The 22,494-nt window shown below is 35.7% G+C and overlaps 1 long non-coding RNA gene across 1 annotated transcript; it reads left to right on the top strand.

Moving 5' to 3' along the window:
- The first annotated feature begins 2,396 nt into the window (after nt 1-2,396).
- On the top strand, nt 2,397-16,868 carry LOC140452532 (uncharacterized). Its single transcript, XR_011952202.1, has 3 exons — nt 2,397-2,548; nt 2,633-2,805; nt 2,865-16,868. It is a non-coding gene; the product is annotated as an uncharacterized lncRNA (long non-coding RNA).
- The last annotated feature ends 5,626 nt before the right edge of the window (nt 16,869-22,494 follow it).

Here is a 22,494-nt window from a genome sequence, read left to right on the forward strand (position 1 = left end):
CAGGTTTAGGTATCGTTATAATTTGTGCATACTTCCATTGCACTGGAAAATAGCATAGTCTCAGGAGGCTATTAAAAATAATGGTTAATAAGACGACACATTTTCTTGGGAGTTTTTTTAAGATTTCGCCAGTTATAAGGTCAAATCCTGGAGCTTTATGAGGGTTAAGCAGGTTGATTTCGTTACGGACTTCGTTTGGTGAGAAGTATTTTAGTGGTAATGATAGCTGCAGGGTGCATTAAGGAAGTCTCTAATTTTCTCGTCGTTAATATCGTTGGCCTGTGGGGTGGAGAAGACGGTTGATAGATGTTCTGCAAATTTGTTGGATTTTTCTATATCTGATCGAGCCCACGTTCCATCATTTTTCCGAATTGGTGATTTCATTACTACTGGCTTTTTGAATTTCTTTTTGGCTTTCCAAAGAGAGTTGTCGTCAAGAGAAAGGTTTGTGACATATCTTTCAAAAGATTCGTTTTTGGCTGTTTGGATAGCGGAATGAAGTCTGTGTGTGAGCCTGTTTAGATTTGTTTTATCTATCGCGTTTCTTGTTCTTTGCCATTTGCGACGGGCTCTTCTTCTCTCTTCTACTAGTGTTCTAGTGTGGAGAGGTATACTATACCTTTCATCAATGGTTTTTTCCTTTTCAGGAGTAGCTTTCCAAGCGGCCTGTTGTATTTGTTCCGTTAGATATTTTACAGCTTCTTCAATATCGTTTTTGTGTTTGAGTCGAATGTCAAGATATATTTTTTCATTGATTTCTTCTTTGAATTGAACCCAATTCGTGTTTCAGGAACATAGCCTTGATGCAAGAGTTTTCCAAATTATATTGGTACTTAAGGTAATCAAAATGGGACTGTGGTCCGAATGTAGATCAAAACTGGGGGTGATGTCGCTGTGTATTTCAGGTATTCCTTTGGTTATAGCAAAGTCTAGCAGATCAGGAATTTTGTTGTTATTAGTGGGCCAGTATGTGGGGTTACCAGTTGTAGGGTATTTCAGGTTATTATCTTGTATGATCTTTAATAGATTTCTGCCTTTTGGAGATATCAGTCTTGCTTCCCAGGTTGTATGTTTTACATTCCAGTCCCCTGCCACTAGGAAATGTGAGCCAAGTTGTTCAAAAAACTCTCTCTATTCCTCCAGATTGATGGTATGGCGTGGTGGGCTTTAGATAGAAGCTATTGTTAATGGGAAGGTGAGCGCTTGTACTTTTATGATAGTACTCTGAATTTTGTTGGTGTTATATGGAGCAAGTTCGTAATGTTTTATAGCTGTACGGATTATTACAACTGAACCAGCATGGGCTGTTCCATCTGGATCATTTGCGTACACACATAGACAGAGTAGTGTGGAAATTTTATAAAAGACCTCTTACTCTGCTATTCTAAGTGAGTTAGCCATTACGACGTTCTATTTATCACTGTTGTAAGCATGCTTAGTATCATGCTGTCTTGATTTATCAATTGTGCAAACATATTTTTAAATTCGTTGAGGAATTCTGTAAGTTTATTTGAAAGGTCTGAATTATTGTTGTTGTCTTGTGAAGAAGTATTAGTTGCTGCAACTTGAGAATATGTTACATGTGATTGGCGTATATGGTGAGCATTAGTGTTATTATTATTTAAGCTTGCAACTCTAGGTATAGGAATGCTGCTTGTTATATTTTTGTTTTTCGAATTTACTAGGTCTTTATATATAGCACATCCTTTATAGTTTGCTGGATGATTGCCATTACATAAGGCACATGTTGCTGGTGTGTCACGTGCTTTTTTGCAGATTGTTGTGTCACGTGATCCACCGCATTTAACACAGGCGAAAGGCCTCAGGTAGTAACTTTTTAAGTGTCCGTATTTTTGACACATTGTGCATTGAACTATTTTATTTTTTATTCTAGGTGGTTCTACTGCTATTATGCAGTTTCGTAGGTCTTGCAGGTTAAATATGTTTTTATTTTCATTGTTTTCATTTGGCTCTATATCGACAAAGAACAAGGGCAATGGTTCTTTGGTAACTCTACGTCTAACATTAATTATGTTACGATTATGTCTAACCTTAGTTATGAAAGCGTTCCAGATGTAAATTAGTTTTATTATAGTATTTGATATTACATATATTTTGTTCATGTTTTTTTTTTTAATTAACAAGTTAAGTTGAATAAAATAATTTTTTTCTAATGTAGTTTATTACCTTTAGAAACTACCAAGATAAAAAATGTTAACATAATTTTTTCAAAAATTTTAATATAATTTTTGGCAAAATCTGATAGTTTTAGCAGCGGCCTAACATAATTTCATATCGTGACATCGGCAACACTGTGTTTACTTTTTGTTGTTTACTCATAGAATCGAGATTCTTCTTCTTCTACTTCTTAGTCTTTTTTTTTGGGTTATGTAGATACAGATACAGAGATAATTTTTATACATTTTTTATTTGACAATTATTACGTTGTATAACTTTTTGATATGTACAAAAATAAAAACAAAAATACAAATAGCCTTGCCACACTTGTGCAGCTACAAAGTGTTTCGTTTCCGAAAGATGTTAATAGGTGAGTGTTAAATTAGGATTAAAATTGTGTAGGTATTACAGATTATTAAAATTATTGTGTATTAAAAAAATATTTGTATTCAAGGCAAAAATTTGGTTAATGGCATGGTTAATGATATATATGAGAAATCGATTACAACCTTCTGTAGTTCCTACAAACTTTCCTTTACTGGAGGGCACATCGTCATTTTATTTTGATCATAATTATTATTCTTCTGTAGTCCAAAACATGTCTCCCAAGATGTCCTATTAATCAAGGTAAATAAAGTAAATAATTAAGATGTAATACATAAATAAGCTTTATCTTTTCCTTTTAGAAATAGTGGAAAAAGTTCATTTATGGATATAGAGGAAAATGGAAGTATTCCACATAAACCATCCAGTATAACTGTACTTCAGGATAGTACTATTACTCCTGGTAAAAACAACATATTCCATGAAGAACCTGAACATCTAACTACATATCCAGTAACACCACTTAGTGCAACACCAAGTTCAACTCAAGGGTTGCAACAATTATCAGTAAATACTCCCCAAAAAAATGTGTTACAAACTACAGTTATACAATTACAGAAGGAAAATAATTATTTAAAAGAAAAGTTACAGTCTACAGAAAAAGAAGTATATCCACAATGTGACAATTGAAGACTATATGGCACTTACATCTAAATTTTGTCCTTCAGCAAATATAGCTAATTTCATTAATGTTCAAATTTTACAATCTAGAAAAAAGGTAAGATGTAGAAGATTTAGTAAGTAATCAATTTAAACAGAAATGTCTTTTAATGTACTTCACTGGACCAAAAGTTTATAAAAATGTTGTGTGTAACAAATTTTGTTTACCCAGTCCTAAGACATTATTTAAACACATACAACATATTAAAATTGAGCCTGGACTAAATTAAGCTTTACTTACTGTTTTACAACACAAAGTAGCAAACTTTACTAAATTAGACAAAATTTGTTTTTTGTCTTTTGACGAAATGGCAATTAAATATGTTTTACAATAGGGGGTTGGATGAAATTGTAGGTTTTGAAGATTTTGGTGATAAATCAAAAGCTTTCAAATCTGCAGCAAATGTGACAGTTTTAATGGTACAAACTAAATAAATGTTGACTGCCCACAAAACTATGCAGCAAAGCTGATATGTGAATGCTTCTCTTACCTGAACCTGAGGCAATCAAATATTATACCAAATCAATGTGGAGTATTTTTGGATCTCATTTTCCACAGTATTGAAGACTATCAGAAACTGTCAGTGTATGAGGCAGTGAACACTTTGCTTCCCAATAACTTTCATCATGTGGCATTTACTTGTGAACTTAGTTTTAATGGTAATGTTAAACAATTAGATTATAATACTACATATTTTGACTATCGTAATGCAAATTTTGTAGGTCTAAATAATTATTTTTCTTCAGTTGACTGGAATATTGTTTTTGATGATTCAAATATTAATATCTCAGTAAATAATTTTTATGAAGTTCTTTCTGAAGCAATATCACTCTTTGTTCTGAAAAAAACATGTAAACCTTCAAAATTTCCTTGTTAGTTTTCTCCAGATTTAAAAAACTTGTTATTTAAAAAAAGCTGCTCATGCTAGATTCAAGCATACTCAGTTAGCAGCTGGTTATACCTTATTTTCAGATCTTAGAACACAATGCAAAAACATTAACACATCAATGCTACAGATCTTATATCTACAACATTGAGGAATCTATTCACTCAGACTCAAAACAATTTTGGAACCATATAAACTCTTTGAATAAAAGCCACAGAATTCCAAATGTCATGTATTTTAATGACTTGTTAGCTGAATCAAATGAGGAAATAGCAAACTTGTTTGCAAGCCATTTCTCTAGTGTCTATCGCTCAGACAAAGTTAATTTAAGTAACTTCAATTTTAAAGTAAATAATTCTGTTGGCATTACATTTACCTATCCAATTTTCACTTTCTGACGTCTTTGAGTCTATAAATGGTCTAAAGGATAAACTGAGTTATGGCCCTGATAATATTCCTACATATTTCTTAAAAAGATGTGTCTACAGTCTATCCAAACCTTTACATGTATTATTTAATTTATCTTTGAGACTACACACCTTCTCTAGTAAGTGGCATGACAGTTATATAATTCCTGTATTTAAAAACGGTGACAGAGACAATATAAAAAATATAGGCCTGTTGTTATGTTATCTGCCATCCCAAAACTTTTTGAGCTAATTCTAAACAAATATCTTACTTGGCATTGTAGGAATCTCTTGAAAAATGAGCAACATGGATTTAGGCAGGGTGAATCTACATCTACAAATCTTGTTTTGTATTATGATTACATTATCAGGGCTTTCGAGGATGGGTACCAAGTGGACTCCATCGATACTGATTTCTCGAATGCCTTTGACACAGTAATCCATTCTTTACTCATCTTTAAATTAAGATGTATTGACTTTCCTGAGTGGTTTTTTTATGGTTAAGTAGTTATCTTCATGAAAGAATTCAGTTTGTTTTTATAAAGGGTTCACTTTCAATTCCTATCTTTGTGAGTTCAGGGGTTCCACAAGGTTCACATGTGGGTCCTCTTCTCTTTAATTTGTTTATTAATGATATTACTGAGTTAATAAAGAATTGTCAGTTTTTTGCAATTGGCTGATGACCTTAAGTTATATTTTAAAATTTCAAATCTATCTGATTGTCTAAGGATCCAGGAAGACCTTACTTCCCTGTATAATTGGTCTCTTTCCAATGGTCTCCAGTTAAATAAAGATAAGTGTTTTGTTATATCCTTTAGCAAATCTAAAAATAATGTTGTGTTTGACTATCACATTAATACAAGCCTTCTATCAAGAGTGACTGAAATAAAAGATTTGGGAGTGTTATTTGACAGTTCCTTGTCATATATCCCCCACATCAACAATTTGTCAAATAAAGTTTACTGAAATCTAGGTTTTATCGCAAGAAACTCTCGAGATCTTTCAGTACCCACATATAGAATTTTATATCTTACTTTTGTGCGTAGCATGCTGTCTTATGCTTCTATAGTATGGTCAACATACTGTGTTAATCATATTCACACCCTTGAAAAAATTCAAAATAAGTTTCTCCGGATTTGTGCTTATAGATTAAACTTAAGGAACATGTTTTCGGTAGAACTAAGGTCAAGGCTAAATATCAGTTCCTTAGAAGACTACAGAACTAAATGTGATCTAGTTTTTCTCCATAAACTACTTGATCATACCACTGACTGTTGTGATTTATTAAGTCTTATCAACTTTAGATGTAACACTAAAATTCTTAGAGACATGCCTTTGCTTTCTATAAAACAGTATCACACTAACTATGACAAATTCTCTCCTATTAACAGGATTCAGATCCTGGGAAATGACTTTAGCCAATCTCATGATCTGGTGAATATAAAATCTGTAAGATTTAAGCACTGTTTGACGGAGTATGTTAGGAATCAAAGATGAGTGACATTAACTTGAAGTATTTATTTCATTTCATTTTATTAAGATCATTTCATTTTATTTTATTAAGATCTTCAGGAAATTTAATTTAATTTACTTAATTTAATCATTTGTTTAACAATAATTATTTAATCATTATTTAATACTTAGTTTTAGTATGTACTTGTATTATGGTTAGCATATTTTATTTTTGTTAAATTTTGTAAAATGGGGACATCCCGTAAATAAATAAATAAATAAATGATTGTGGATTAGATGTATGTGCTTTAATAAGCGATCTTGGATCATATAATTGGAAATTAGGTAATGATTTAAATGTAACTCCAAACAAGGCGTATTTTGTTTTTCGTAATAAAAAAATAATGTATATGTTTGACCCACCACATCTTATAAAATTAGTTAGAAATAATATGTTAAAACATTCCTTTGTTTTTAATGGGAAAACAACTTCCTGGGAATATGTAGAATCCTTTTATCAACATGATAAACAAGTCACTACTAGAACTACGCCCAAATTAACAGACTCGCATATTAGACCAAGTCCTTTTGAAAAAATAAAGGTTAAGTATGCAACGCAAGTTTTAAGTGCTACAGTTGTTGCCACTATGAAGTTATACACACGGTTTAAAGTAATCCCATCAGCTGCAGAAGGTACTGTTGAAGTTATAGACATGTTTGATAAATTGTTTGACATACTAATTCTTCAACAACCAGTCAGGGCAAAGAATATAATCGAGCATTTAAAAATTTAGATTTTCACAAAAAATTTTAGAAGACTGTTTTCTGAAAATTTTTAGAAGACTGAAATGTTTAGAAGGCATTTTTTGAAAATGAGAAAGACTTTTTTCAACACAATAGAAACTTTTCTTTATTGTACATTGTATTTTGACAATTTAACCGGAAATACAAACGATGATTTTACTCTCTCTGTACCTCCAGATGATATTGGTGCAGGCAATTTAAGCAATATATCCTGTTTCTCAATAACGCTATTGTCCCCCACATTCGGAAAATAAAATTTCCAGATTCCTCCTTTTTTACGCAGGAATTGAACTTCAACTTCATCAAATGAATCACACTTCAATACTCTCCCAACATAATAAACAACAGACTTTTAGTACAAAATTTAACAAACACAAAATCGTCAGTCTTAAGAATCACAGAACTATTATTCCAATCTATTTCTTCCATTTCATCCTCCTCAGAACTCAGAGATATTTCTAGATAATCATATGTATCTTGATATGGAATTTATACTTCCTCGGACAAAGACTCAGAATCTTCACAAACTTTCTTCTTAGATAGATTGCGGATGGCTACAGATAATTTACCAGACTTCTTTCTTTCTCTCTCGAGAGCTAATCTTTCGGCCTCTGCTTTTTCTGGTGGACTAGTTAAAATACGACTTCTGCCTCTCCTCCTTCCTATTCCAACTTCTTTGCGTTGTGCTGCTTTAGGAAATGGTCGGATTTGCTCAGGTGTAATCACGATTTTTATTGGCATTATAAGTTCTTGAACTCACTGTTGAAAGGGTAGATGCCAGTCTTTTGAAAACCAGCAATAATGTTCTTCTGCGTTACAGTCAAAGGGTAAGCTTGTTACACAAGATCACCTACGCAGTAGATGGATATGGTTTTGCCTGGGTGATTCAGTAGCCAATCATTACAAACTCTGTTATATTGACTTTTAAATGGAGAAAAAACAGACACATCGAGGGGCTGCAGTCTGTGACTACAATGTGATGGAAACGTTAAAAGTATAACTCCCTTTTCTTTTGCTGTCATTATCACTTCTAAGCCCACATGGTTCTCGTGTTTGTCTAACATTAACAATATTGGTTGTTCCTTAGTGCATTTTGTGTGATGAACAACCTGTCTTGTTAGTTAGTGCAATGCTGCCTGGAGGTGCACCATTTAAGAAAAACTCCTTATATCTGATTCTGGGAAACACAAGTACAGGTGGTCAAGCGTTTGACTGTCTAGGGCTAAAAAAAACTCGATACGATAGATTATCATACGTTATTTCCAAGAATTCGGATATGATAATATCTGGGGAAGGAGCGATATAAACCTGTCTTCTGAAGCTAAGTTCTTCTTCTTTTGGCATCATAATCCTGGATGGGTCTTTGTCTGTCTGGCTATGTCCTTCCATTCAGATCTCTCTGGGTCCTTCTCCTCCAATGTCTTATACTCATGGTTTTCAGGTCGTCTTCCACGTCATCCAACCATCTCGTCATGGGAATTCCTTCACCTCCACGCCCTCCTACCAGCTTCCACTGTAATATCTTTGTCGTTTTCGTGTCTTCTTGTCGCCGAATATGTCCCAGCCATGACAGTCTTTGACTTTTCACAAATCTTACAATGTTCATTGAGTTCATTAACCTCGTCGTTTCTCCTGATTCTCCATGTGCCGTCTTCCTCTTGCACCGGGCCATATACTTTTCTCAGTATCTTTCTCTCGAATGTCCTGAGTTGGCTTCCTCTTCCATAGTTACTACGGGTCTAATCAAAGTTCTGTAGATAGTCATTTTGATTCTTTTGTCTAATAATTTCGATGTCATCAATCTTTTATTAGCATAGTATATATGATTTCCACTGGAAATACGTGCATTAATTTCGCTACTCACGGAATTCTTCTGATTGATTTCTGTGCCCAGATATGTCAAGGCATCCACACGTTCAATAGTATAGTTGTCTATTGCTATATTATTCTCACTCTCGGGTGCTATTTTGATGGTCATGTACTTAGTTTTTGTTTCGTTTATTTTAAGCCCTCTTTTTTGTGCTTCAGGAGCAATTTTCTTGAACGTTTCCATTAATCGTGTCTTGCTTCTACTAATAATGGCGACATCGTCTGCATATGCAGTAATTTGTACTGTTTTGGTGTTTATATGGCCGGTTACATTGGTTTTTCTGACGACTGCTTCATGAACTAGGTTGAACAGCATAGTTGACAATGTGTCTCCCTGTCTCACACCCATGTTGATGTCAAACAGGGGAGACAGTTCTCCATCTACTCTAACTGTGGATTTTGAACTGATTTCTAACTGATTTATTTTTTTGATATACCTAGATTTCGGAGGTCTTCCAGCATTTTGTCTCTTCACACTATCAAAAGCCTGTTTAAAGTCTATATACATATTATATAGTTCTATCTCGTATTCATAAGCTTTTTCTTGGATTGTTATAAGTATGAATATGTTGTCTGTACTGGCTCTATTTGGTCTGAATCCATTTTGATAATCAACAATTATATTTTCGGAGTATTCTGACAATCTTGTGTAGATAATGCCAGAAAGGATTTTTTATATTTCATTTAGCAATGTAATTGGTCTGTAATTCTGGCATTCCCTCTTATCTCCTTTTTTTATATATTGGCTGTATAAGACCAACTGCCCATTCTTCCGACATTTGCTCCTTGGTCCATACCAACTTTATCAGGTAATGGATTCTTCCCCAAAGTTCGGGTCCTCCATATTTCAATAATTCTTCCGAAACTCCATGCGTTCCTGGCGCTTTACTGTTTTTTTAGTTTTTTTAGTATTTGGACTACTTCTTCATAACTCGAATTTTCAATGTGCTGCTTCGTCGTAAAATATATTGTCTCGTTTTAATTATTTCCATTGTTTGCATTTAGGTTTTCCTCAAATTGTTCTTTCCATCTTATTATAATTTTTTGTTTCTCTGTTAGTAGTTCTCCGTCCTTGTCTTTGCATATTGTCAATTTTGGTCTAAATGACTGTGCTGTCTTTTATTCTTTTATAGAATTTTCTGCTCTCGTGTCTATTGTTATGTTCTAGGATTTCTTGTACTTGTTTTTTCAAAGCCTCTCTTTTTTTCTTCTGCATATTCTAGTCGCTTGTATTCTCTTTTTGTTATAAATTTCTCTGCTACTTTTTGTGTTTCTTTGAGGTTGGTTAAGCTTAGCTTGCCTTTTTTCCTCTACTGCAGTTCTACATTCATCATCATACCATTCCGCATTTCTTTGCCTTATGGCTTTTCCGACAGTTTCCTCTGCAGATTCCGTTATTATTGTTTTTAATTATTTCCATTCTTCCTCTGCAGTATCTTCCTCTTTGATTCCATCGAGTTTTATTTGGAGAGTATTTTGATATTCTTGTGTCTGTGTTGGACTTTTGAATCCTTCAACATTCCATTTTTTAATTTGGCCATTTTTCCCTTTTGCCACTGTCGCGATTTTCTGCCGCAATTTTGCCCCCACAAGATAGTGATCTGAGCCAGAGTTCGCCCCGCGATACGTTTTAAATTAGCAATAATTTTACTTAAATCGACCGTAAATTGCAAACATGTATTTAGAAACAGGTCCGCTTACCAAGATAGTTGTGAGATCCTTATTTCTGCCTTTTGATACCAATAACTGCATGCAAAAAAGTGCCTGTTGTGTTTCTAAACCACACAAACCTTTTTTGAAACCAAACTGACTGAATGTCTCCTGTTCTCTCTTCACATGTGTTATAAATCGGCTTCTTCACAGCGATTGGTATGCTACTTTGGAATATCTACGAAAGTTGACTTCAGTCAATCTGACGTTTTTTTTTTCTCTATTGTATAATTTATTAAAGTGTTTGCATATGTGTTTGATATTGAAGAGTTTAAGTATTTACGTTGTCGGACTGTACAGCTTTATTATTTTTTAAACCTGAAATCGCACATTCCACTTCAGATTCTAATATTGCTGGGCCAGTTAAGTCTGTGTGTTTATTCGTAGTATCTAAGTTTTGATCGTCAGAGAAAAGTTGTACATATTTTTGCCAGTGTTTACAAAGTTCGTTGTATGCTCCCCCCGTAGCATGCTGTCTTATGCTTCTATAGTATGGTCAACATACTGTTTTAATCATATTCACACCCTTGAAAAAATTCAAAATAAGTTTCTCCGGATTTGTGCTTATAGATTAAACTTAAGGAACATGTTTTCGGTAGTACTAAGGTCAAGGCTAAATATCAGTTCCTTAGAAGACTACAGAACTAAATGTGATTTAGTTTTTCTCCATAAATTACTTGATCATACCACTGACTGTTGTGATTTATTAAGTCTTATCAACTTTAGATGTAACACTAAAATTCTTAGAGACATGCTTTTGTTTTCTATAAAACAGTATCACACTAACTATGGCAAATTCTCTCCTATTAACAGGATTCAGATCCTGGGAAATGACTTTAGCCAATCTCATGATCTGGTGAATATAAAATCTGTAAGATTTAAGCACTGTTTGACGGAGTATGTTAGGAATCAAAGATGAGTGACATTAACTTGAAGTATTTATTTCATTTCATTTTATTAAGATCATTTCATTTTATTTTATTAAGATCTTCAGGAAATTTAATTTAATTTACTTAATTTAATCATTTGTTTAACAATAATTATTTAATCATTATTTAATACTTAGTTTTAGTATGTACTTGGGTTATAGTATGTATTATGGTTAGCATATTTTATTTTTGTTAAATTTTGTAAAATGGGGACATCCCGTAAATAAATAAATAAATAAACGATTGTGGATTAGATGTATGTGCTTTAATAAGCGATCTTGGATCATATAATTGGAAATTAGGTAATGATTTAAATGTAACCCCAAACAAGGCGTATTTTATTTTTCGCAATAAAAAAATAATGTATATGTTTGACCCACCACATCTTATAAAATTAGTTAGAAATAATATGTTAAAACATTCCTTTGTTTTTAATGGGAAAACAACTTCCTGGGAATATGTAGAATCCTTTTATCAACATGATAAACAAGTCACTACTAGAGCTACGCCCAAATTAACAGACTCACATATTAGACCAAGTCCTTTTGAAAAAATAAAGGTTAAGTATGCAACGCAAGTTTTAAGTGCTACAGTTGTTGCCACTATGAAGTTATACACACGGTTTAAAGTAATCCCATCAGCTGCAGAAGGTACTGTTGAAGTTATAGACATGTTTGATAAATTGTTTGACATACTAATTCTTCAACAACCAGTCAGGGCAAAGAATATAATCGAGCATTTAAAAATTTAGATTTTCACAAAAAATTTTAGAAGACTGTTTTCTGAAAATTTTTAGAAGACTGAAATGTTTAGAAGACATTTTTTGAAAATGAGAGAGACTTTTTTCAACACAATAGAAACTTTTCTTTATTGTACATTGTATTTTGACAATTTAACCGGAAATACAAACGATGATTTTACTCTCTCTGTACCTCCAGATGATATTGGTGCAGGCAATTTAAGCAATATATCCTGTTTCTCAATAACGCTATTGTCCCCCACATTCGGAAAATAAAATTTCCAGATTCCTCCTTTTTTACGCAGGAATTGAACTTCAACTTCATCAAATGAATCACAGTTCAATACTCTCCCAACATAATAAACAACAGACTTTTAGTACAAAATTTAACAAACACAAAATCGTCAGTCTTAAGAATCACAGAACTATTATTTCAATCTATTTCTTCCATTTCATCCTCCTCAGAACTCAGAGATATTTCTAGATAATCATATGTATCTTGATATGGAATTTATACTTCCTCGGACAAAGACTCAGAATCTTCACAAACTTTCTTCTTATTAGATAGATTGCGGATGGCTACAGATAATTTACCAGACTTCTTTCTTTCTCTCTCGAGAGCTAATCTTTCGGCCTCTGATTTTCTGGTGGACTAGTTAAAATACGACTTCTGCCTCTCCTCCTTCCTCTTCCAACTTCTTTGCGTTGTGCTGCTTTAGGAAATGGTCGGATTTGCTCAGGTGTAATCACGATTTTCATTGGCATTATAGGTTCTTGAACTCACTGTTGAAAGGGTAGATGCCAGTCTTTCGAAAACCAGGAATAATGTTCTTCTGCGTTACAGTCAAAGGGTAAGCTTGTTACACAAGATCACCTACGCAGTAGATGGATATGGTTTTGCCTGGGTGATTCAGTAGCCAATCATTACAAACTCTGTTATATTGACTTTTAAATGGAGAAAAAACAGACACATCGAGGGGCTGCAGTCTTTGACTACAATGTGATGGAAACGTTAAAAGTATAACTCCCCTTTCTTTTGCTGTCATTATCACTTCTAAGCCCACATGGTTCTCGTGTTTGTCTAACATTAACAATATTGGTTGTTCCTTAGTGCATTTTGTGTGATGAACAACCTGTCTTGTTAGTTAGTGCAATGCTGCCTGGAGGTGCACCATTTAAGAAAAACTCCTTATATCTGATTCTGGGAAACACAAGTACAGGTGGTCAAGCGTTTGACTGTCTAGGGCTAAAAAAACTCGATACGATAGATTATCATACGTTATTTCCAAGAATTCGGATATGATAATATCTGGGGAAGGAGCGATATAAACCTGTCTTCTTAAGCTAAGTTCTTCTTCTTCTTTTGGCATCATAATCCTGGATGGGTCTTTGCCTGTCTGGCTATGTCCTTCCATTCAGATCTCTCTGGGTCCTTCTCCTCCAATGTCTTATACTCATGGTTTTCAGGTCGTCTTCCACGTCATCCAACCATCTCGTCATGGGCCTTCCTTCACCTCCCCGCCCTCCTACCAGCTTCCACTGTAATATCTTTGTCGCCGAATATGTCTCTTTGTCTTCTTGTCGCCGAATATGTCCCAGCCATGACAGTCTTTGACTTTTCACAAATCTTACAATGTTCATTGAGTTCATTAACCTCGTCGTTTCTCCTGCTTCTCCATGTGCCGTCTTCCTCTTGCACCGGGCCATATACTTTTCTCAGTATCTTTCTCTCGAATGTCCTGAGTTGGCTTCCTCTTCCATAGTTACTACGGGTCTAATCAAAGTTCTGTAGATAGTCATTTTGATTCTTTTGTCTAATAATTTCGATGTCATCAATCTTTTATTAGCATAGTATATATGATTTCCACTGGAAATACGTGCATTAATTTCGCTACTCACGGAATTCTTCTGATTGATTTCTGTGCCCAGATATGTCAAGGCATCCACACGTTCAATAGTATAGTTGTCTATTGCTATATTATTCTCACTCTCGGGTGCTATTTTGATGGTCATGTACTTAGTTTTTGTTTCGTTTATTTTAAGCCCTCTTTTTTGTGCTTCAGGAGCAATTTTCTTGAACGTTTCCATTAATCGTGTCTTGCTTCTACTAATAATGGCGACATCGTCTGCATATGCAGTAATTTGTACTGTTTTGGTGTTTATATGGCCGGTTACATTGGTTTTTCTGATGACTGCTTCATGAACTAGGTTGAACAGCATAGTTGACAATGTGTCTCCCTGTCTCACACCCATGTTGATGTCAAACAGGGGAGACAGTTCTCCATCTACTCTAACTGTGGATTTTGAACTGATTTCTAACTGATTTATTTTTTTGATATACCTAGATTTCGGAGGTCTTCCAGCATTTTGTCTCTTCACACTATCAAAAGCCTGTTTAAAGTCTATATACATATTATATAGTTCTATCTCGTATTCATAAGCTTTTTCTTGGATTGTTATAAGTATGAATATGTTGTCTGTACTGGCTCTATTTGGTCTGTATCCATTTTGATAATCAACAATTATATTTTCGGAGTATTCTGACAATCTTGTGTAGATAATGCCAGAAAGGATTTTTTATATTTCATTTAGCAATGTAATTGGTCTGTAATTCTGGCATTCCCTCTTATCTCCTTTTTTTATATATTGGCTGTATAAGACCAACTGCCCATTCTTCCGACATTTGCTCCTTGGTCCATACCAACTTTATCAGGTAATGGATTCTTCCCCAAAGTTCGGGTCCTCCATATTTCAATAATTCTTCCGAAACTCCGTGCGTTCCTGGCGCTTTACTGTTTTTTAGTTTTTTTATTATTTGGACTACTTCTTCATAACTCGAATTTTCAATGTGCTGCTTCGTCGTAAAATATATTGTCTCGTTTTAATTATTTCCATTGTTTGCATTTAGGTTTTCCTCAAATTGTTCTTTCCATCTTATTATAATTTTTTGTTTCTCTGTTAGTAGTTCTCCGTCCTTGTCTTTGCATATTGTCAATTTTGGTCTAAATGACTGTGCTGTCTTTTATTCTTTTATAGAATTTTCTACTCTCGTGTCTATTGTTATGTTCTAGGATTTCTTGTACTTGTTTTTTCAAAGCCTCTCTTTTTTTTATTCTGCATATTCTAGTCGCTTGTATTCTCTTTTTGTTATAAATTTCTCTGCTACTTTTTGTGTTTCTTTGAGGTTGGTTAAGCTTAGCTTGCCTTTTTTCCTCTACTGCAGTTCTACATTCATCATCATACCATTCCGCATTTCTTTGCCTTATGGCTTTTCCGACAGTTTCCTCTGCAGATTCCGTTATTATTGTTTTTAATTATTTCCATTCTTCCTCTGCAGTATCTTCCTCTTTGATTCCATCGAGTTTTATTTGGAGAGTATTTTGATATTCTTGTGTCTGTGTTGGACTTTTGAATCCTTCAACATTCCATTTTTTAATTTGGCCATTTTTCCCTTTTGCCACTGTCGCGATTTTCTGCCGCAATTTTGCCCCCACAAGATAGTGATCTGAGCCAGAGTTCGCCCCACGATACGTTTTAATTTAGCAATAATTTTACTTAAATCGACCGTAAATTGCAATCATGTATTTAGAAACAGGTCCGCTCACCAAGATAGTTGTGAGATCCTTATTTCTGCCTTTTGATACCAATAACTGCATGCAAAAAAGTGCCTGTTGTGTTTCTAAACCACACAAACCTTTTTTGAAACCAAACTGACTGAATGTCTCCTGTTCTCTCTTCACATGTGTTATAAATCGGCTTATGAATACATTTTAAGAACGCTTCCGTTCGGGCGGCTTATGAGTCCGTGGCTCATTAAGCTGATTACGCGATGTTCTTCACAGCGATTGGTATGCTACTTTGGAATATCTACGAAAGTTGACTTCAATCAATCTGACGTTTTTTTTTTCACTATTATATAATTTATTAAAGTGTTTGCATATGTGTTTGATATTGAAGAGTTTAAGTATTTACGTTGTCGGACTGTACAGCTTTATTATTTTTTAAACCTGAAATCGCACATTCCACTTCAGATTCTAATATTGCTGGGCCAGTTAAGTCTGTGTGTTTATTCGTAGTATCTAAGTTTTGATCGTCAGAGAAAAGTTGTACATATTTTTGCCAGTGTTTACAAAGTTCGTTGTATTATTTTTTAAAGCCCTAATATTGTTTTTGTAAGCTTGGAGAGCGGTTTTTCTTGGCCCACACATTATGGACTCGTGTGATATGTCAGAATGTCAATACCTCTGAAAAGATGGAAAATCATCAAAATCAATTGGCTTTACAAACGGTAATCATTTCCAGGCCTTAGATTGTATTAATAATTGTTTCCCGTTATTTCGTATTCTTTCGTTTCGTTTCAGGTCGACTCAGTCTGAATAAAAATGAGTACCTTGGGTAAAACCAGGGGTAATAATAGACGGTTGAAGCGTAGCACTGGCCATGTTACCTTCCTTGTATACCGTAGGCCCTAGATATAGCAGACTACCCTGCTATACTCCCAAAGCCGCGACAGCGGTATAAAACGGGAGACTATTATTATTTCGTATTCTTGTGTTGTGACAATAGGAGATTCTTTTTCACACTTTAGAATATATTGTATTTATGTACTTTTTTAATCATAGCTTTTACATCGTTTTTGTTTCTTTAGTTTTTCGCACAGAAAATGACTATTTGGTAGAATTTGGTAATTTATGGACGTGGAAATTTATTTATTTTGTAGTTAGTTATGTAAAATTTATAACAATAACGGTACTTTTTAAGTTGGAACTTAGAACAAAACTATAAATATAGAAATAAAGTTTCTAATATTAATATTATATTTATATTAAATTATTAATAATTAAATAAAACTTTCTCGCATCAAAACGATGTGTTTTATTTCAATCCTTCTATTTTTTATTACCCATAAGCAATATTTCTAAGAGTAATGGCACAGGTACACGAATAATATGACATAAAACAGAACCGCTGGAATAAATAACTGAAAAGTCACGAATTAGAAGCAAAGAAGTAACTACAACCTTACAAAAGTCATCATCACTAGCTCTACAATCCTTTGTGGGACTAACATTGTTCTATAATTTTCTGCCTTTCTGATATGTTCCTTGCTTTCTTTTTTTCAGTTGTTCATTTTAGAGTTTTCAGATCTTGTTCCATATACTTAAGTATTAAGTCGACTTTACACTACATGATTTATCATGTGATTTGTCATATGATTTGGTCATAAGTGAAATTTACATGTTTATACTGTGTGATTTGTCATAAGCACTGTCATGCGGCTCGTCATAGCTTGTCATGATTTTCGGTAATAATACGGGTAACACCAACATATATTTAAATATCGCGCCTTATTCTTATGTCAATTCAGCAACATTACCTTACCGAGAGATATTCTTTATTTATTTATTTATTGTTTGTTTCATTGATATTGAACCTATTATCTAATGTGTACTATTGTGTCGTATTTTTCTTTTATTATTTATTTAGTTTATTTTATTCTTAATTTAGTGTTTTATAGTTTAGTCATAATTTTAGTTTAGTTTCTTTATTAATTATTTTTAATTTGGTATAATATCAACACTAAATTTGATATATCCTGTCCACGATTTCCATTATAATAGTTTAAAAATCTAATAGTTGATACCTATACCACTACTGTGTCTTATATCTCTATGACCATAAACAAAAAGAAAAATCAATAAAACCTCACTCATATCATAAGTCATAAAGTAGACTTTACACTACATGATTTTATCATATGACAATGATATTTGTTATGATTCCTCGTTTCTATGATGTTTTAAAAAATCGTGTTTACACTGCATGATAAGTTATGACTTATGATATGAGTGACAATGTGTGAGGTTTTATTGATTTTTCTTTTTGTTTATGGCCATAGAGATATTAGACACAGTATAGGTATTGTTGTGAATTTATTAAAAGGTTCAATATTTATAACACTTACGGATTTAATTTATTTTTTTATTTATATTAACTTATCTGACAATAATTTATATATATCCGTACGTAACAATTAAATTCGCGAGCGCGTCTTCAGAATTAACTGTCCCTCCAAATAAAATGTCCTGTTAATATATGCCATTGCCGTTACGCTAGAACCATCGAACAGCCTTCTCGACTAGCGGCGAAATTATAACGGCAAAGGCAAACGGGTATTCTCGCATTGGTTCGACCTTTTTCTGGAAGGTCAGTTCAGGTAAATAGAAGCCTCTCGTAAAATCTAAAACATAAGCATGTGAATAAAAACATGTTTACAGGTTAAAACTATGACTCATATTTTTACGTAACATTGCCCCCCTCTCAAAAGATGGTTCCTCCTGGAACCTTGTCGGGACTAGAACTGGAACGGTATGCTGGTATCGGCAACTGGACCCTCTTATACAACTTCCAGTTGTATAAAAATGACAAGGGACGGTTTTCTCTCCGCACCAGTAACTATGCGGATTGCAACAGACTAACACCTGGACTTCGGTGTCTTTAAAGATCTCCTCCACCATATTTCGGATAACCCTCCAATCCAATTGGCGGCACTCCAACTTTGGCATGGCTAACTTTTGCACGTCGGACTCTAGTACGTGCTCTCTCAATTGAAGTAAGGCTTCCCATACATCTCGGTAGGTAGGTTGGTCACGGGCAGTGTCTTTTGTTACCAGGTAGAAAAGGTAACGTGATGCATCTTGGAGTTTCAACGTTTTACCGGGAGCTGGCACCTGGCATTGAAGTTCTGCAACTCGACCAAACTTCCTTCGAAAGACGGATGCCAACCCTGGTGCGTCTTTGATACTGGCCGGGATGGCAAGGGCCAGCGAGTAGTCATCAGGGAGCGCGAGTAGATCTTGCTTTTCTTCAGTGGTAACACCATGTCTTGCTTTACCGGTACCTCCATAGGCACCCATGAATTCCTCAAACGTGAGGTCAGACACATCTTGGACTTGGTTTACTTCCACTTCTTCATCTACGTCGTGGTCACCTTCGAAAGACGCCAGCCGGTTATGGTGTACTATCATCGGCTTTCCCCTCGGAATCTTGCTTATTCGGTAGATGACATCGTTGATTTTCTCCATGACGAGGTATGGACCTTCCCAAAACTGCTGCAATTTGGGAGAACAACCTTTTCGCTTCTTGGGATTATACAGCCAGACTTTGTCGTTCTTCTTAAAGCAACCCTTTTCGGCTTGTGTATCGTACCGTTTCTTCATTCGGTCGCTAGCGATCTGAAGGTGGAAACGGACCAACTCATGTACATCGTCCATTCTTCTTCGTAATTCGATCACATAATCTTCACCTGCTACATCTTCTCCAGGTCGACACCCAAATTCTAGATCACAAGGTAGTCGCATTTCGCGTCCGAATAGGACTCTGGCTGGTGTCTGGCCTGTTGATTCGTTAACAGCAGATCTGTAGGCCATGGTGAAGAACGGAAGGTATTGGTCCCAGTCTCGCTGATGATCGGACACCATCTTTGTCAAATACTTGCCGACTCTCCTATTCATCCGCTCTACCATACCATCAGATTGCGGATGATATGCTGTAGTTCTTGTTTTCTTCATGCCTAGTCTATCACATATTCCTTGGAATAGATCGCTTTCGAAGTTCCTGCCTTGGTCACTATGTATCTCCAAAGGCACTCCAAATCGGCTGATATATTCTTGGATCAACTTATCTGCAACGGTGGCGGCCTTCTGGTCTGGAAGTGCGTAAATCTCGACCCACTTAGTAAAGTAATCCATTACTACCAACATGTACTTGCCTCCATTTTCACTTTCTGGTAATGGCCCAGCGATATCCAAAGCTATTCTTTCAAACGGGCTTCCAACATTATATTGTCTCATAGGAGCTCTCCTTTTTCGGTAGGACCCGTTACTCGTGGCACAAATAGTACATTTCTTACACCAGTCTTTTACGTCGTCGGAACTGTTCATCCAATAAAACCGTTCCCGAATTCGCTGAAGGGTTTTCTTTACACCAAAATGCCCTCCCGATGGACTGTCGTGTAACTGACGAAGTACTTCGGCTATTCTGCTCTTTGGGATCACCAACTGTCTTCTCTTCTCCGAACCGTCATCATTTTCCAGGACTCGTTTGAGCAAGCCATCTTCCATGATAAATGAGCCCCACTGGGCCCAATACGTCTTAACTACTGAGCATAGGTTTGATATTTCTTGCCAAGGTGGTCGTCGGTTTTCCTCTTTCCATTTTCGAATTTTCTGTATAACTGGATCTCTTTCTTGTTCTTCTCTGATCTTAGTAGGCGTCCAGTCGTCGTTGACCATCGTTGTTCTTAGCACTGCTGCTTCCTTGGATTCCGTTTTGTTGCAGTGGGAACACTCTGCTGGGCATGGCCTTCTGGAAGGAGAATCAGCGTTTCTGTGGCTAACTCCGGCCCGGTGCTCAATTTTAAAATCGTATTCTTGGAGTCGTTCGATCCACTTGGCTATCTGACCCTCTGGATTCTTAAACTGCATCAACCATTTAAGGGCGGCATGGTCGGTTCGGATTAGAAACTTTCTACCATAAAGGTATTGATAGAAGTGCTCTACTGATTTTACTACTGCTAGAAGTTCTCTTCTCGTGACACAATAATTCCGCTCAGGTTTTGAAAGAACTTTACTAAAATATCCGAGGACTAGTTCCTGTCCTCCTTGAATCTGAGACAGCACTCCTCCAATTCCCACATTACTTGCATCTGTATCTAAGATGAACTCTCCTTCTGGCAGTGGATACCCTAAAATTGGTGCTGTTATTAAATGCTTTTGCAAGGTCTCAAAGGCATTTTGGCAGTCTGTATCCGAGCGGTAATCTCTTGATTGATGACCCAGATAATTGACTTTACCTTGAAATAGCTGGCACTTCTTGGGGTTTAGCATCAATTGGACAGCTTTAAGTCGATTAAAAACGTTTTCTAAATTCCTCAAATGATCTTCGAATGTCTCCCCCAAGACGATTATGTCATCTAAATAAACCAGGCATGTTTTCCAAGATAACCCTCTCAACACATTTTCCATAAGCCTCTCAAATGTCGCAGGAGCATTACAGAGTCCAAATGGCATAACGTTGAATTGTCACAATCCAGATCCTGTGGTGAAGGCTGTCTTCTCTTTATCTACTGGGTCCATTTCTACCTGCCAGTATCCAGACTTCAAATCCAAAGTAGAAAACAATTTACTTCCAGCCAATGTGTCCAATGTATCGTCGATCCGAGGCAGAGGATAACTATCTTTCTTGGTAACGTTGTTCAGCAAACGGTAATCCACACAGAACCTCGTCGTTCCGTCTTTCTTCTTAACCAGGACCACCGGAGAGACCCATGGGCTCGTAGAAGGTTCTATCACCCCGTCTTTCTTCATTTCCTGAACAATCGTTTCAGCTTCCTCTCTTTTCGCCTGTGGTAATCGTCGAGCTGTTTGACGAATTGGCTTAGCATTACCAGTATCAATTTTATGCTTAACAACGGTAGTTCTTCCCGTCTTTCCTCCTTTCGGTACGAAAATATCACGATACTGCCGAAGAAATTCCCTTAATTTCCTTTTCTCCATCTGGTTTAGAGACTGTCCTGCAACTGCAACCATTTGGTCGAATTTGTCGTTGGAATTATAAGATGTTGTCGCCTGACGGATTATGGATGTCACAGGTACACAAGTTCCTACTTTTGTCTCTTTCTTTATGGTCACTGGGTAGTCGTTGACATTGATAAGTCTCACAGGAATTTCCTTAGCCGAAGTCACCAATTCCTTTCCAATTATGATTCCACGGCCAACCTCATCGTCGTGGTTCCAAGGCTCCATCATAACAGGTCTCCCTTCGTCCACAAATCCCTGTAGCCGCGCTACTATGATCGTTTCGCTTCTCGCAGGCACGACTGTATCTTCTGTAATGGCTGCTTCCACAGTGTTGTCATTATGTGGATGGAGAAATACCTCCTCGTTGCCAACTTTGATTACCTTATTCTTAAAATCCAATTGGAATCCATGCATATTCATTACGTCCATTCCTAATATAACATCCTCTTCGATGTCAGCAACTATAACAGTATGGACGAACTTTTCTGCTCCAATTCCCAATTGTACCTGGATTTCTCCATGAATGTTAGCATTTTCACCTGTAGCGGTCCGAAGTCGCAACCTCGTTGGTAACAGTTTCTTTCGGCTGTTTATAACTGTCGGGCGTATAATGGTTCTGGTCGCTCCGGTATCCACCAACAACGTATGCTTTTTACCATTTATGTCTCCATCTACATATACACTATCTTCACGACATTTCAAAGAAGCTATTAGTATGAGAGGGTCTTTGGAAAAGTTCTGGGTCGAAGCTGCCCCCCTAAGGCTGACCCGTTCTAGTTTTCCTGATGGTGAGTTTCTTGATTTGCGTCGTACCTAGGGTGCTTACAGGAGCTTCGTACGTGTCCTATTTCGCCACAATTCCAGCATCTGATGGTCTTCGTTTTCTTGTATGTC

Source organism: Diabrotica undecimpunctata, chromosome 10, assembly GCF_040954645.1.
Source record: "Diabrotica undecimpunctata isolate CICGRU chromosome 10, icDiaUnde3, whole genome shotgun sequence".
In the NCBI taxonomy this organism is placed as follows: domain Eukaryota; kingdom Metazoa; phylum Arthropoda; class Insecta; order Coleoptera; family Chrysomelidae; genus Diabrotica; species Diabrotica undecimpunctata.